This window comes from Bubalus bubalis, chromosome 10 (assembly GCF_019923935.1).
Source record: "Bubalus bubalis isolate 160015118507 breed Murrah chromosome 10, NDDB_SH_1, whole genome shotgun sequence".
In the NCBI taxonomy this organism is placed as follows: Eukaryota; Metazoa; Chordata; class Mammalia; order Artiodactyla; family Bovidae; genus Bubalus; species Bubalus bubalis.
In genome coordinates this window covers 87,936,752-87,952,145 of record NC_059166.1, presented here as the reverse complement: position 1 = coordinate 87,952,145, position 15,394 = coordinate 87,936,752, and the positions used below count along the sequence as shown (strand labels likewise).

General features: G+C 36.6%; 1 non-coding gene across 1 annotated transcript; it reads left to right on the top strand.

Annotated features, from left to right (window-relative positions):
- Nucleotides 1-230: 230 nt before the first annotated feature.
- On the top strand, nt 231-303 carry TRNAG-CCC. The gene has a single exon. It is a non-coding gene; the product is annotated as a tRNA-Gly (tRNA).
- Nucleotides 304-15,394: the final 15,091 nt, after the last annotated feature.

Here is a 15,394-nt window from a genome sequence, read left to right as displayed (position 1 = left end):
GGTCCAGGGGCTAAGACTCTATACTTCCAATGCTACAGTCCAAGGGGTTGCAAGAGTCAGACACGGCTCAACAACTAAAACACCACCACCAATTATATATTTTCAGTAGTTTAGTATAACTACTAAACTGGTATAGTTTTCAGTAGTTTAGTATAACTACTAAACTAGTATAACTACTAGTATAATGAGTAGTAGTTTAGTAAAACTACTGAAAATGTCATTGTGGGATTTCCCTGGTGGTCCAGGGGCTAAGACTCTGTACTCCCAATGCAGATGATCTAGGTTCAATTCCTGGTCAGGGAACTAGATCCCACATTCCACAACCAAAGATTCTGCATGCATCAATGAAGATCCTGCACAGGATAATGAATATTCTGAGTGCTGAAACCAAGACTTGGTACAGTCAAATAAAAAGAAAAAAAAAGAAAATATCATTTTGAGTAATAGTCTTCCAATTCTTCATAAACTATTAAATTGAGCTTATTCTCCTGAACGTTCCCACCAACCACAAACAAAAACAAATCACTAATTAGTGACCTTGGAATCAAGGAAATGAGGCCCTTGATGCTTCTTTGATAGAGCATTAAACCTTGATTACTACCCTTGGTTATATTCCAGAAGCTAATGTGACTTTGGACCATTGGGAAGATTAAGCTCTTAAAACCCATGTAGTTAATAATGACAATGTTATTTTTGTTAAATGTGTATAAAGTTTCTATTTTTCCAAGTATCTTTTATGTTAAAATCACTCCATATTTTTTAAGTGTTAGCTAGGTTAAGTTTTTTTTTTTTTTTTTCATTGCAGAACCTATAAAGAGAATAGTTTTACATGTAGTAAAATACTGAGTGAGATCTAATCCCTTCACATATGGCGAGGAGTTAGGAGAGGTTGGCCTTGATCTTTATGAGAGGATTTTCAAGGAGCCATTAATGGATACAAGCAGAATATTGATTTCTAAATGATGAGCAGAATTCATTTATGTCAAAAAGCACATATATATGATGGTGGGACAGTGAGAATATTTCTGTGAACTTGAACTCAATTCCTTCTTGCAATTATTAAGTCAAGCTTTCTTTAGCAACATGATGTGCATTGGAATACAGAAATCTAGCAAGATGTTCCATTCAGCCATCCCAGATCCATTCATTATCTTTATGTTAAGTGCTTCCAAGTTTTGGCAACTATAAATAAAGTTAAGTGATTTTTTTGAGGGGTGACTTTGAGTCAGCAGTTAGACAATGAAAAAGAGAATGATTGCTGCTTATTCTTAGGGTCTATGGTTATAAAATTAGCAGGCTATCTCGCTGCTTCACAACTGAGCATTCTGTTTTGTGTCTTGAGGAAGAACATAAAATCACAAATGTGTTTAGTACTGTTTTGTCTCCCACATTCTCTTCATCTTGATGATAGAGGATGTCTGATTTGGCATAGTCTAGCTAAGTTTTGACTTTCTGGTAATTAACCATTTAGTTTTGAACAGACTTTCCATTAGTATAATTTCATTATGCCTCACTCTATCTTCATAGCATGCAAATAAAACTTTATAGGAGCTCTATAACTACAGGAGGATAGCAGTAATATAAACATCAAATGAATGATTCTGTTGTCTTTTAACTTTTATTTTAACATTTTTTTCCAAAGTACACTGAAAAAATAAGTTTAAGTGTTTTTTCTTTACAGAAGAATGGTTCTAACAGTTTGACTAATTATATAAGTCTATTAAAGTATTTCAAAATGTATTTGAAAAAAGCTCCAAATAAGAGCTTTTTCCATTAATGATAGCAAAATAGGAATATCAGTACTTTTTCAAAATTAAAAATTAGCCATATTACAGGTTCAATCTGAGAAACACAATGATGTTCATTCAAAATGTTCTAAAGATGTCAACATTTAAAATATTATTTTAAACTAATTATTGAGAGGGTGTTACTATAATATGGCTTCCCAAGTGGCTCAGAGGTAAAGCATCTGACTGCCAATGCAGGAGACACAGGTGATGTGGGTTCGATCCCTGGGTTGGGAAGATCCTCTGGTGGAGGGCATGACAACCCACTCCAGTTTTCTTGCCTGGAGAATCTCAAGGATGCAGGAGCCTGGCAGGCTACAGTCCATAGGGTCGCAAAGAGTCAGACAAGACCGATTGACTGAGCACGAGCACATAAGCACACTACTCAAATAAATTAGGGTGGTACTCATGGGACAGAGGTGGAAGTAGAGAAGATATTTTAATAGAGAATCAAATGTCTTCATATTCCAAAACAGAACTCCAATTTTAGAATTTAAGACAGTAACTACTAGTGGAGGTTCTTTCTAGCTGGCACTCTTCAGATCATGTGATCTCAGCACAAACATGTACTACCTATTTCTGAAACAGATCCAACTTGGGAAACCTAAACTCATTTAAATAAATGTCCAAGATCTTCAACTGCTTCACCTGTTATGTACGTTTCAAAAGCATCTTTTGCAGACAATAGCTGCTGTCAAAAGAGTATTATTTTTGCCCTGGGGTCATAATTAACTCTTAGATCTAACAAGAAAATAGAAAAGACATTTTGTACTTGAATCTGACTAATCCATTGCTTTCTACAATTTAGTAACATTTAAATATTTAATTTTTAGAAGTAGTTCTACCTTCTTATTTCCCCCATACTAATACCATGAGGACTTGAGGAAGAAGAATCTTCTCAAAAGTCTCTAGTTGCAAACTCAAGTCAGTAGTATAATGGAAAATCACTATGATTCAGCGTTGAAATGGAATGTGGAAATATAGCTAAGGCCTCATGAGAATGGGATCGGATTGGGAACATTTTAGAGCCAAGGAGCAGAGTTTGGGGTGGGGATAAAGATGAATTATTTCAGCTGAGTATCTGAATTAGGCTGGGAAGGACAGTGAAACACTCAGTGATACACAAAATCAGACTTAGACCCTGATAGCAAATTGAAATTATAATGAAGTAATCACAGTTCAGGTGTAAAAAAAAGGAATCAGGTGGCCATGGAGATTCTGGTCTCAGACTTGTCTCTGCACCACTGACAATTTAAGTTTGTTTGAACCGCATGAGACCCAAGGACACCATCAGCCATATTTAGAACACCACCCGCGAACAGTCTTAAGTTCTCCCCTTGTAATTATGCATCTATCTCAGACTCCAATGAACCCTAACCTCAAGCACCTTTACTTCTTGCCGATTTAAATTATAATTCTTGATAAACAACTCAAATAACAAAATAACTAACTGTAATCTTGTGATTTTTGCTTTGGTAAGCCTCCTTGTTTTGTACTCTGGCAGAACACAATTCAAGTGTTTCTTAAATCTGTATCTCCTGGGCTCTGTCCTAACAAATCCCTGACAAGCACTTTTAAAATTTCAATCAGGTCTGCTTTTTTAAAATTTTGGTTAATGACCCTATTGTGGAGATATTCCATAAAGCAGAAAGCAGTGAGTGATGGAAAGATAAGTCAATATATAACCTATTATAAAAAGCTATGGCTCATGTATCACCAGACCACAAACAGATACGCAATTATGGAGAGTTCTTAATCTTTCTGTCAGCCATTTCTCAGTGCTCATAGTATATTTGTATTGATTACCTCAAAATACTGGGCTTAGTGATAATCCATATCCTTCTTTGAGATGGCTGGTATTTAATAACATAAAATACCATATTTTTTTCTTATTTTATAAATGTATTCAGTAAATACTATTTAATGTATTCTATTCAATTAATTTTTTTGTCAGGCTTGTGATTTCATTTTCTTGGTTAAGTCCATCAGGTATTTTCATTTATAGTAATTTGGCACACTAACTTTCCTGCCCACCGCACCTGAAAATCACCTACAGATAAATCTACAAATGCATTGCTGGGCCAGAAAAAAAAAATTAAGAGAAATTCTCTGGAGGCAAAAGTATAGTTAGGAGCATGAATCCAGAGAGATGAGTGAATAAGTGACAAGTACCCTGCTTCTCTGGAGAAATCCACTTTTCCACAGTTGGTTCCATTGCCTTTATTTTCATGGCTGGATGGAGTCAAAAGGCAAAGCCTAGATCATGTTCCATGTGAAGTCTAATAGGAAACCTTTCAGATAAGATGAGACTAGGAAAGTTGCATCTTCTGAATGGATGCAAAGTAAGTATTTTCTGCAGAATTTTTGAATGAAAGGGGAAAAGGTTAATCTCCCTAGAGATAAACTAAGCATATTTAAACCCTTGAGAAGATTTGTGGTCAAATGCAAGTCTCATCAGATTGAAACTGAAAATCATCAAAAAAACCCCAGAAAATCTTAGATGCAGACAGAGAAAAAAGACATATTAAGTACAGAAAACAGCATTTAGATACACAGAGTATTTTTTACCTCACTAATGGTAGCCAGAAGACAGAATAACACTTTCATAGTGTTTTAAAAAATAAATCTTAACCTAGAATAACTCATATCTTGTTTCCTAAACACCCTTATTAAAATGATAAAGCATTTACTCCAGAAGTTTAGAAAATGATGCTACAAGAATATTCTGTGATTACAGAAGGAAAGATTAGCAGACTGGTAAAAATGGGATAAATCTCAATGAATACTACCTATAAAACTAAAAAGAACTAAAATAAAGTGTGATTTATAAAGTAAGAAAAAGGAGTTAAATAGCCTGCAAGTCAATTAGAGTTAAATTGTATTGTTTGGGAAGATAAAAATAATAACTTTAGTCTTTAAAGAGTTAAATATACATTTAACATTTTATAACAAACATTAAAAATAACCTTCAAATTAGTAGAAAGAAAAAGTGGAATCAGGAAAAAAAAAAAGACAAACAAATCAAAAGAATGAAAAGGAGAAAGAAGGATGCATACATGTTGTATCATGATTCATCAATTATTATGACTCTTCTTCCTGCTGAGGGTTATACTTCCCCACCCTCTTGATGTCAGGCTGCATTTTTTTTTTTTTAAATCTATGAGAGTTAGAGCTCAATTTATTTTTATTTTTATTTTATTTTATTTTTAAACTTCACAATATTGTATTGGTTTTGCCAAATATTGAAATGAATCTGCCACAGGTATACATGTGTTCCCCATCCTGAACCCACCTCCCTCCTCCCTCCCCATACCATCCCTCTGGGTCGTCCCAGTGCACCAGCCCCAAACATCCAGTATCGTGCATCGAACCTGGACTGGTGACTCGTTTTTTATATAATATTATACATATTTCAATGCCATTCTCCCAAATCATCCCACCCTCTCCCTCTCCCACAGAGTCCAAAAGACTGTTCTATACATCAGTGTCTCTTTTGCTGTCTCGCATACAGGGTTATTGTTACCATCTTTCTAAATTCCATATATATGCGTTAGTATACTATATTGGTGTTTTTCTTTCTGGCTTACTTCACTCTGTATAATAGGCTCCAGTTTCATCCACCTCATTAGAACTGATTCAAATGTATTCTTTTTAATGGCTGAGTAATACTCCATTGTGTATATGTACCACAGCTTTCTTATCCATTCATCTGCTGATGGACATCTAGGTTGCTTCCATGTCCTGGCTATTATAAACAGTGCTCCGATGAACATTGGGGCTCACGTGTCTCTTTCCCTTCTGGTTTCCTCAGTGTGTATGCCCAGCAGTGGGATTGCTGGATCAGGCTGCATGTTGGTTAAAGCAAGTTACGTGTCGGGCTGTAACTTGCTTTAGCCAACGGAAGATCAGTGTGGAAGCTTTGTGGGCCAGGTTATACCTTGACATCTCTGCTTTTTATTTGCTGTGAGATTGGCAGAGGTTGCTTCTTGAGTCCTAGAGGGAAGGGGGGGTGGGGAGCCAGTGCCACCATGACAGATCTTTTAAGTGAATGAGGGACAACTTTTCATTGTGGTGAGCCCCTGATGTTTTTAAAGTTTATTGTTATTGGAATGGTAAAATACACATTCTTATTGATGTAGGGAAATTATCTGTCTTGAAGTTTGGGACTAGTAGCTGTGTGACCTTGGGCAAGTTGCTTCACCTTTCTGGGTCTTAACTTTCTTTTCAGTAAAATAAGGTGTTGTGTAGACAGGAAAATCTCTTGGGGGAGTTAACAGGAAAAGGCAAATCATAAAACATGATACCGTTTATGTTAATAAAACCCTCAAAATAACAACTCTGCACTGTATATATCTGCAGCTATACATATCAGCTTACAAATACAAAGGAAAAAGTCCAGAAGGGTAAATTCCAATTGTTAACCACTGTGGCTACTATTATAGAAGGGGAAAGGGGTGGGGAAGAAGGTAAGGGGGACTTGATTTTTATTCTCTATACCAATTGTCTAAACTTTGTATAATTGATTTTTACCTATCCATGTATAATTTCTGGCACAAAGTGGAATCAAATGAGTGGTGGTGAAAATCAATAATCCTTGAGATTAATGAATGTGTATGTGTGTGAGAGAGTTTTCAGAAGAGAAATTTGAACTTGAGACTCAACCAATAATTGAGCCACTGAAGCTGAGATTCAAGTGTCCAGAGTGGATGATATCTACTTTAGAAAAAGTTCAAACAAAGCCTTTTTCATGTCTGAACATGGCATCAATTAGATATGCACAAAAGCATTTCACGTCTCATGTGTTGCCAAGATACATACTCTAAACAGGAATGAAGCTATCATTTGTGTCTCTTCTGTAAACTTTGATAAAGGAAGGCTGGGTGTCTTCAAGATAGAAATGTGAATGTTTTTGGATAGTTGATTGACATGCTGTGTTTGAGAAATATAAAACAAACAAAAAACTCATTTCACACAAAAAACAACATTATAGTCATTGGAGAACAGTTTGCATTTAGTACAAATATTGCAAAGGATTATCAGAGTAGCTATTTGCTAAAAATATCATAATAAATTAAAGATGCATTTACTGAGTAACCACTGATATGTCAGGATCGTTCTGAGAGTACAAAAATTATTTGGCACCTTCACTTAAGGAACTTACAGCCTAAGAACAGAAGTGCTCACATAATCAAATAACTGAAATTACAATAATTTGGTTCATGCTCAACTTAAAAAGTTAGTTCTCAAAATGAAAATATAAAGGTCATCTAAGGAAAAGTCATCACATAATTAAGGCAAAAAAGTCTAATTTTCAGTTCATATCATTGCAACACTTTTCAATAATATTCTATGTAGAGCCAAGATCATTATACTTTTAGAAAGAGCAAAATGGAATGGAAAAATTTTTGCAATTTTTAAAACAATTATTTCTTTGACTGAATTTATGCAGTTTAAACCAACCACAGGAAACAACAAAGGAAAAAACTATCTCTGCTTCTTGATATGACTTCTTGTTAGCTATTTTCATGCTCTCCCTAAGTACTGGGTACCTCTCCCTAAGTATTGTGTACCTGAGGTGAAGAATGAATGGTTATTTTGGATAGTTTTTTATATATTTTTCTAAAAAATAATTTGGAAGAACTAGTCATACTGTGCTGATCTTCTTAATAAGTCATTCTTTCCCAAAGATTTTCAACCTACTCTGAGGAAGGAATTTTATAAAAATAATGAAAACAAATATGTCCCAATGAACTTACATTCCAAACACTTTTTGAAAATGAACATCGATCAAAGCCTTTCATAAATTATGCCAAATTGAGTAGTCTTCTAAGTCTCGAATATTCGTATCTCAAGTTTTCCTGGGGATTGGTGGTCATAGAGAGAGGAAAACAGGTATTTGCATTGCAAACACACATAAAAAGATAATATAGTATAAAATTATGTTGAATACTAGTGGTGAGAGTGGACATCCTTGCCTTATTCCTGATCTTAGAGGAAATGATTTCAGGTTTTCACCACTGAGAATAATGCTTGCTTGTCATATATGATCTTTATTATGTCGAGAGAGGCTTCCTCTTGCCCACTTTCTGGAGAGTTTTTATCATGAATGAATACTGAATTATTTTTGTGTCTATGTTCATCAGTGATATTAGTCTGTAATTTTCTTTTTTGTGTGATATCCTTGTCTGGTTTTGGTAGCAGGGTGATGGTGGTCTCATAGAATGAGCTTGGGAGTGTTCCTTTTACACAACGATGTATGCAATAGATAACTAATGAGAACAATCATACAGCACAGGTAACTCTACTCAATGCTCGGTTGTGACCTAAGTGAGAAAAAAGTCCAAAAAAGACGGGATATGTGTATACATATAGCTGATTCGCTTTACTGTAAGCAGAAACTAACACAACATTGTAAAGCAACTATACTCCAATAAACATTTTAAAAAGATAATATGGTGTAAACGGGGATTGCTGTGGACTAAGAACAGAAGATAAGTAAGTGACTCTTGGGGACAGAAGTCACAGTCAGATGGCTGTGGTAGGGTTAAAGGAATCTATACAGATGTTGACACACTCAGGACCTTGCTACTGTGACAAAATGTTATTGCACTAGGGCTTGAAGAGGCATTGAGCTCTTCAAGATTCAAGAGGCTTGAAGAGCATTATTTTGTGAGGACAGGAGCCATGGAGGAGAGACTCCATCAGAAGCTGAGGTCATAGAGGGTGCAGCTGCCATGAGACTGCAGTAAATGAAATAGTGAGAGGCTTGGAAAGAAGTTCTTGGGAAACCTATATGCAGATCTGGAAGCAACAGTTAGAACTGGACATGGAACAACAGACTGGTTCCAAATAGGAAAAGGAGGACGTCAAGGCTGTATATTGTCACCCTGCTTATTTAACTTACATGCAGAGTACATCATGAGAAATGCTGGGCTGGAAGGAGCACAAGCTGGAATCAAGATTGCTGGGAGAAATATCAATAGCCTCAGATACGCAGATGACACCACCCTTAGGGCAGAAAGTGAAGAGGAACTAAAAAGCTTCTTGATGAAAGTGAAAGTGGAGAGTGAAAAAGTGGCTTAAAGCTCAACATTCAGAAAACGAAGATCATGGCATCTGGTCCCATCACTTCATGGCAAATAGATGGGGAAACAGTGGAAACCGTGTCAGACTTTATTTTTTTGGGCTCCAAAATCACTGCAGATGGTGACTGCAGCCATGAAATTAAAAGACACTTACTCTTTGGAAGGAAAGTTATGACCGTCCTAGATAGCATATTCAAAAGCAGAGACTTTACTTTGCCAACAAAGGTCCGTCTAGTCAAGGCTATGGTTTTTCCCGTGGTCATGTATGGATGTGAGAGATGGACTGTGAAGAAGGCTGAGTGCCGAAGAAGTCATGCTTTTGAACTGTGGTGTTGGAGAAGACTCTTGAGAGTCCCTTGGACTGCAAGGAGATCCAGCTAGTCCATTCTAAAGGAGATCCGTCCTGGGTGTTCTTTGGAAGGACTGATGCTAAAGCTGTAACTCCAATACTTTGGCCACCTCATGCGAAGAGTTGACTCATTGGCAAAGAGTCTGATGCTGGGAGGGATTGGGGGCAGGAGGAGAAGGGGACGACAGAGGATGAGATGGCTGGATGGCATCACCGACTCGATGGACATGAGTTTGAGTAAACTCCGGGAGTTGGTGATGGACAGGGAGGCCTGGCGTGCTGCAATTCATGGGGTCGCAAAGAGTCGGACACGACTGAGCGACTGAACTGAAACTAAACTGGAAAGAAGTACTCCTTCTCCAACCTCTGCTTTCCTGGTCTTGCCTTCCGTTGGCTGAACCTGACTAGAAACAGACAGTAAAGGAGCTAAAGAGATGCAGTCTATAGAGTTCATCCCCTGGGTCATAGTAGCTCCAGCAAAGTCACATGAGATTTGAATACGTAGCACAGAGTCAGACATGAAGCGACTTAGCAGCAGCAGCAGCAGCAGCCAGACTATAGCCCACCCCCCAACTCCAGTCATCAAAGATTAGCTGGATGGACTGTCCATTTACTTCTCCAAAGACTAAGCATTATACCCTTTCCCACTTATTTTCTTTTTCAATGCTACTCTTGAGATTTATTCTGAACACCTCTCAACTGGACAAAAATATTGAGCGTGGGAAGAAAACAGCTTACACTATAATTTGTTCTGGCAATCACACCCCCGTTGCTGCCTAGGAATAACCCTAATAGATCCAATCACAAAATATCTATCATCAGCTATATTATATTTCCTTCCCCTGATGTCTCTGAAAAAGCTTTTCACAATGAAATAACCTCATGATATGTTATTTATCATCATTTTAGTTCTGCCATGAATTTTACTCAACTTATAAATAAAAGTTTATATTTTATAAAAGCAAGTTGGGTGATGGCATGGGAGGGAAAAGTTGCTACAATAGAAAAGCTTTTAATGTCAGAATCTTCTCTTGTAGTTCCCTTTCTCAGCCATTGCTTTTCTGTCAGAAATGCCAAGGTGAACGTGCTAGATACTTGCCTGAGCCCTGATTAGCTTCCAAGTTCCATCATAGCCATTTCCAGGGCTGTCTGATAAACACCTTTGAGACCTAGTGCATAAAAACACAGTGATTTTTGTATGGATAATAAAGTCAATAATGCTATCATAGTCTGTTGGGAATGATGAGAGCCAACTTTTCATTTACATTTCCAAAATTTGGTTTTATATGATCAGATTGGATTCAAAATACAGTTACTTTAGAGTGAATTAGTCTAATTTTCAAACTTCTATTCTCCCCCACCACTGTATCCAGGATCTTGTCCTGGACCATAATCTATGACCTAAACTAGTTCCCTCATTTCTCCTCAGGGTTTCTGGAATCTTCATTTGGATGCCCCATTTGTATTATGGCACTTAATATGCTTGAGGATGCAAGTACATGTTCTGAAATGAATGGTGGCTTAGGCAGTTATTATCTCAAATAATAAGGAGTCCAGGGGGAAGTGGTTGCAGAGCTGGTACAGTAACTCCCGGAAGTCATCAGGAATCCATGTGCTTTCCATTTATCCACTCTGCTGTCTGTGTGGTGATAACTTTCCTCATTCTCACAGATGGCAACAGTAGCTCTGAGATAAGAACAACCATTTCCATATTTATCTTCTTACCAGGGAGAAAACCATATTACATAAGCTTCCGGTAGACTTTTCCTTACATCCTATTGGCTAAAATTGGGTCATATGACCATTCAATATAGTCATTGCAAAGGAGTCTGTGGTCATCATGACTGGTGATGATATAATAATAAGGTGAATTATTTTCTTGGGGCTAGAGTTGGGCCCAGGTTTCTTGAGCACAAGCTCTATGCTTCTGGGCAAAATTAGCAAAAAGACTGGGGAAAATCACTACTGAGTAGGCAAATAAAAGGATCTGTTAAGTACAAATACGTTTGTTATGTTCCCTACACTGAGTCCACTGGTTTGGCAGATACTGAAGGCTTCTTCTCTCTCACATTGCAATTTCCTTCTCTATCTTCCAAACATTAGAGTGTAGAATGTTCACTTCCTTATGCTGTAAATGATCACAGGACTCATTTCTGACAATGAGGGAAAAGGTCAATAATTAGTGAAATGTATTGTAGGCAAAAAAAAACAAAACAAAAACATGAACAAGAAAAGTGGTATATAAAGAACAGAGATGTGGTAGTGAAGTCTAATCAGCGATGAATAGTGTATATGGAGCAATAAAGTAAGAGAGAAACTTGAACACTTGGGTGAGAGCCAGTAAGATAGAAACCTCAGATTCCATTCATCTTAGAAGTGTTTTGAATGGAAAACTAGCCAGACATCTACCCCAAAATTGCATTTTGGAAGCTACTCATTTTGGATTCAACAATATAGAATAATGGGTCAAACTTTGAAAATAGAAGCACATTTCAAAGGATACCATGAAAACAAACCAGCTCAAAGAAAATAAATAAGCTGACAGAATGGATAGCTAATATATCAATTAAGAATTGTTTTCTACTTCCTATAATTCTTATACAATAACTCAAATAATTGTAAGGTTTTTGTTTACAAATTTGTTTTTCTAATCACTTGGCAGCAATCCAAGACTCATAAGGATTCTCAGTGATGCCTTCAGATACTCATCCTATGCTTATTCTTGTTCTGCAATCCCTAGCCATGGTTTTTGATCTCATGTACGTAAGCTGTTCCACCTCCAGCCACATATCTGTATCCAAGCAGATTTAAGAAACAAGGACAAAAGATAAAGGACAAAGAACAAAAGCTTGTGTTAGTAAATTTGGCTTTTTATCAGAACAGCAAGTCCTTCTCAGACACTTGTTTATAGATGAGATGTTCAGAAAATTGGAAGTGATTGACCAAAGACTCCTGGAACTAATAAGCAATTGAAGCAAGGTTGAAGGATTCAAGGTTAATCTACACATATCAATTGCTTTCTGAAAAAGAAAAATGCCTGGTGTGGAGAAATTTGAATATTTTGTGTACTACTGGTAGAAATGTAAAATAATATAATTGCTATGGAAAACAGTTATGGTGGTTCCTCAAAAAATTAAAAATACAATTATATATAACCCAGAAATTGCACTTCTGTACATATAATAAAGGAACTAAAAGTAGGGACTCACATTTCTACTTGTACACCGTGTTCATAGCAGGATTATTCTCAGTACTCCAAAGGTGAAAGCAACCTAAGTGTCTACCAACAAATGAAAGGATAAACAAATTGTGGTATATATACACAATGGAGTATTATTTGGTCTTAAAAGGGGAGGAAATTCTGACACATGCTGCAACATACATGAACTCTGAAGACATTATGCTAAGTGAAATAAGACAGACACAAAAGAACAAATATTGTATGATTAAAGTTACAAGAGGTATATAGGGTAGTAAAATTCAAAGACAGAAAAAAAGAATGGCAGTTGTCAGGGGCTGGGGCAAGGGTAAATGGGGAGTTGTTTCATTGGTACAGGGTCTCAGTTTAGGGAAATTAAAAAAAGTTCTGGAGCTGAATAGTGTTAATGTTTGCAGTTGCCATGCTGCAGTACAACATGTGAACTTACTGAATGCAATTGAGCTATACACTTAAAAATGGTTAAAATGGTATATGTTGTGTGTATTTTAGCACAAAAATTCATTAAAAGTCACTTCTTTTTTATAGACCAGCAATGAAGACATGAAATTTGAAATCACAAAACAAACAAAAATACCATTTCCTTTAGCATCCCCCAAAATGATATTCTTAGGTAGAAATCTAACAAAATATGTGCCAAATATGAACAAAACTCCAAGGAAATATTCCAAAACAGAACTAAGTAAGTGAAAAGCTATTCTATGTTCATGAATAGGAAGACTCAATACTGTTAAGATGTCAGTTCTTCCCAACCTAATCTGTAGATGATTCACTGTAATCTTAATAAAAGTCCCAGCAATTTATTTTGTGAATATTGACAAACTGATACTAAAATTTATACAGAAAGACCCAGAGTAGCCAACATCATATTGAAGAATAACAAAAGTTAGAGAACTGATACTACCTGACTTGAAGACATACTATAAAGCTATAGTAATCCAGACAAGGGTGGTATCTACTAAAGAGGGATAAATAGATAAATGCAACAGAATGGAGAATCCAGAAACAGATCTACATAAATATAGTCAACTGTTCTTTTATAAAGGAGCAAAAGCAATACAGTGGAGCAAAGGCAGTCTTTTCAATAAATTGTACTGAAACTACTGGACATCCACATACCAAAAAAAAAAAAAAAATTGAATCTTGACACAAACCTTACACACCTCACAAAATTTAATTAAAAATAGATCAGAGACATAAATGTACAATATAAAACTATTAAGCTCTGAATGATAACATAGGAAAAATTAAGATGACGTTGGGTATGACAATGGCTTTTAAATACAACTCAAAATTATAATCCATTAACATAATTAATAAATTGTACTTCCTCAAAATTTAAAAGTCTGCTTGACGAAACACAGTGTTAAGAGAATGAAAAGTTAAGCCACAGATGGGGAGAATGTATGAATCTAAGGATGCATCTGATAAAGGCCTGATATCAAAATATGCAAGAGCTTCTAGAACTTAACAATAAGAAAAGAGAGAACCAGTTAAAAATGGGCCAAAGACTTTAAGAGATGCTTCATCAAAGAAACCATGCAAATGGTAAATAACCACATGAAAAATGCTCCAGATCATATGTCATCAGAGAAATATGAATTAAAACAGCAATAAGATGCCACTACACAACTCTATGAGTAGTCAAAATTCAGGACACTGATAACAAAGCCAGACACTAATGAAGATGTGAATCTACAGTAGCTGTAATTCGTTTTTGGTAGGAATGCAAAATGATACAGCCACTATCGAAGACAGTTTGGCAGTTCCTTAAAAAACAAAATGTACTCTTACCATCCAGAAATCATACTCCGTAATATTTACCCAAAGGAATAGAAAACTTGAAAGAAAGTGCAAGTGTTATTTGCTTAGTTATGCCCTGCCTTTGGGACCCCATGGACTGTAGCCCACGAGGCTCCTCTGTCCATGGGATTCTCCAGACAGGAATACTGGAGTTGGATTGCCATGCTATACTCCAGGGGATCTTCCTGACCCAGGGATTGAACCTGGGTCTCCTGCATTACAGGCAAATTCTTTACAGTCTGAACCACCAGGGAAGCCAGTTGCAAACTTTTGTCCACACAAAAACCTGTATACATATTTGTTGTTGTTCAGTTGCTAAATTGTGTCCAACTCTTTGTGACCCAATGAACTGTAGCATGCCAGGCTTCTCTGTTCTCCACTGTTTCCTAGAGTATGCTCAAATTTATGTCCACTGAGTTTATAATTCTGTTAATCTTTTCACTCTCTACTCCCGTCTCCATTTTCCTTCAATCTTTCTTGGCATCAGGGTCTTTTCCAATAAGTCAGCACTTTGCATCACGTGGCCAAAGTATTGGAGTTTTAGAATCAACACCAATACTTCCAATGAATATTCAGAATTGATTTCCTTTAAGTCTGATTGGTTTGTCCAAGGGACTCTCTAGAGTCTATTCCAGCATCAAAATTTAAAAGCATCAATTCTTTAGTGCTCACGCTTCTTTATAGTCCAACTCTCACATCCATATCTTTGACCATATGGACTTTGTCAGCAAAGCTGGCAATGACATCTCTGCTTTTTAATACCCTGCCTAGTTTTGTCATAGCTTTCTTTCCCATGAGCAAGAGTCTTTTACTTTCATGACCCTTGTCACTGTCCGGAGTCATTTTGGAGCCCAAGAAAAACTGTCACTGCTTCCACTTTTTCCCTTTCTATTCACCATGTAGTGATGGAACTAGATGCCATGATCTTACTTTTTTTAATGTTGAATTTGAAGTCAGATTTTTCACTCTTTTCTTCCACTCTCATCAAGAAGCTCTTTAGTTCTTCTTCTTTTTTTTGCCATTAGAGTGGTATCATCTGCATATCCAGAGAAGGAAATGGCACCCCACTCCAGTACTCTTGCCTGGAAAATCCCATGGGCGGAGGAGCCTGGTGCGCTGCAGTCCATGGGGTCACGAAGAGTCAGACATGACT